Genomic DNA, 3,165 nt, shown 5'->3' with positions numbered 1-3,165 from the left:
CCCTAACAGCAGACTTTCCCATGGCAATGCGCCTTTTAATTTCCTGGCTGCTGGTGCCAAGACTGTTGACTATGGAGCCAAGCAAACTAAAGTTGTATACAATCTCAATCTCTTCATCATCCATCCTGATGCTGCCAATTGGTCCAGTGGTGAGAAAACCCTTTGACAGTAGATTTGCAAAAAAAACCCAAACATTTGTTGATTTCTTCACTGTGTTAGTGTGCATATACAACTGTGTGCATATGTGTATGCATTTATTAGTATGCACATTTGAATACATGTAGATCTGTGTCGACATTAATGTGTTATTGTACAAATGTATGTGTATGTATGTATAACCCACCACTTGTTTGTTGAATTGTCATACTATGGTGGCTTGTGTCTTGCTGTAATATTGGAAACTATGCTGCCAGTATTTCAAATACCAGTAGGGTCACCATGGTGGACACGTTTCAGCAGATTGGCCATCTACTTCTGAAACAGCAGCTCTCTGAAAACTTTGTGGGCAACAGTAGAACATGGAGGGACACAGTGCCAGAAAGCAAGCCCCTCAGGTTGGAAGGCCACTCAAAATGTGACAAGGGAGGAGCTACTTCCTCCAAGTGGTCAAAAAGTGCCTGGATGAGTTAAGCTTCCACCCAATGAAGGACTTTCATTTGCTAATGTGGCAAGATGAAAAATGATAAACAGTTGCAAATATCTATTAATAACTGGAACATGGAATGTATGAAGTATGAATCTAGGAATTTGTAAAAATGGAAATGGAATGCATACAGACTGAGGTCCTAAGAATTAGCGAGCTGAGCTGGATTGGTATTGACCATTCTGATTCAGATAATCACATGCTCTACTGTTCTGGAAATGAGAAATAGAAGAGGAATGGTATGGCATCCATAGACAAAAAGAACGTTTCAAAATCTATCCTGAATGAGTAATATGGAACTATCCATACATATACAAAGAAGTCCTGATAATACAACTATTATTAAAATATATTCACCAACTACAAAGTCCAAAGATGAAGAAATTGAGGATTTCTACCAACTTTTGCAGTCTGAAATTGATCGAACATGCAATCAAGATGCATTAATAATAATTGGTGACTGGAAAGCAAAGTTGGAACAAAGAAGAAGGACAGATAGTGGGGATATTATGGAGTTGGTGACAGGAATGAGGCTGGAGATCACAACAGAATTCTGAACAATGATTTACTCATTGCAAATACTTAACACACACACACACACACACACACACACACACACACACACCCATAAATTGCAACTATACAGATGGATTTTCAACTATACAGGAATAAAACAGACAACATCTGTGAAAAGAAATGCTGGAGAGGCTGTATTAGCAGTCAAACTAGGCCGGGGCAGACTGTGGAATGGACCATCAACTACCCATATGTAAGTTCAAATTGAACTTGGAAGACAATTAAAACAAGTTCACAAGAACCAAGACATTACCTTGAGTGTATAGTAACTAAAGTTAAATATCAGATTAAGAACAGATTTGATGTCTTGAACACTAATGACCAGAGACCAGACAAGCAGTGGAATGACATCAAGGACATCATCCAAGAAGAAAGCAAAAGGTCATTACAGAGAAGAAAAAAGACCAAGTGATGTTAGAAGCGACTCTGAAACTTGCATTGGGACAAACAGAAGTCAAAACAAGGGGGAAGAATGCTGAAGAGAGCCGAACAGATTATTTCAAAGGGAAGCTTAAGAAGATAAAACAAAATACTATAATGAAAGTGCAAGGAGTTGAAGTTAGAAAAGCAAAAGGAAAGAAAGTTTGGCATTTCTCAAGCTGATAGATTTGGAGAGCAAATTCAAGCCCTGAGTTACAGCACTGAAGGATTCTATGAGCAAAATCTTGAACAATGCAGGAAACATCAAAAGTATGGAAGGAATACACAAAGTCACTGTATCAAAAAAGAATTAGTCTATACTGAACGATTTCAGGAAGTAGCATTATCAAAACCCAGTAGTACTGAAGAAAGAAGTCCAAGCTGCACTGAGGATATTAGCAAAAAGGAAATCCCCAGGAGATGGCAGAATACCATTTGGGAGTGTTTCAGGAAAGAGATGCAACCCTGGCTATGCCTACAAGTCTCTGCCAACAAATATGGAAGATAGCTACGTGACCAACTGACTGGAAGAGGTCCATATTTGTTCCTGAAGAAGTTTATCCAACAGACTGTAGAAATGGTGTAATAATAATATTAATATCACATACAGGTAAATTCTTGTTGAAGATTATTAAAAAATGGCTAGAACAGTACATTGGCAGAGAACTGCTAGAAATTCAAGCTGAATTCAGAAGATGTTGTGACACCAGTGATGTAACTGCTGATGTCAGATGGGTCTTGGCTGAAAGCAGAGAATACCAGAAAAATGCTTACTCGTGTTTTACTAATTCTGCAAAGGCATTGGACCATGTGGATCATAACAAATTAAAGCTAACATTGAGAACAATGGGGATCCCAGAAAACTTAATTGTGCTCATGTGAAACCTATACATAGATAGACTAAGAAGGATTTGTAAGAACAGAACACAGGGGCACTGAAGGTTTTAAAATCAGGAAAAATGTGTGTCAGGGTTGTACCTTATCTCCATTCTCAATCAATCTTTCTGCAGAGCAAATAATTTGAAAAGCTGAATTATATGAAGAATGGAACAACAGGATTGGAAGAATGTCTATAATTGCATTATACAGATGACACAACTATGCTTGAAGAAAGTTAAGATGACTTGAAGCAATTACTGCTGAGGATCAAAGACTATATAGCCTTCATTATGGGTTATATCCCAGTATCAGGGGAAAAAATTCCTCACTACTGTACCAAGAGAAAATATAATGGAGGGTAAGCAAAGAATACTGCCCAGAATAGCCTACTGGATGCTGTGGATCACCACTATAGGTTGAAAGTGGCCAGTAAATAGTATTCCTATTTCCCCTACATAATTTCTTTCTTTTTTTTTATTTTATGAATTTTAATGAAAGTTTACAGAGACTTAGGATTTCCAGTCATTCACTGTTGCACTTTTCTACCTGCTGGAGAACGACCACTTGGCCAACTGACTGGAAGAGATCTATATTTGTTCCTATCCCAAAGAAAGGTGACCCAACAGAATGTGGAAACTACAGAACAA

Source organism: Elephantulus edwardii, unplaced genomic scaffold (assembly GCF_000299155.1).
Source record: "Elephantulus edwardii isolate Elephantulus edwardi_28Jun2011 unplaced genomic scaffold, EleEdw1.0 scaffold00001, whole genome shotgun sequence".
Classification (NCBI taxonomy): Eukaryota; Metazoa; Chordata; class Mammalia; order Macroscelidea; family Macroscelididae; genus Elephantulus; species Elephantulus edwardii.
This window is presented reverse-complemented; position numbering follows the sequence as displayed.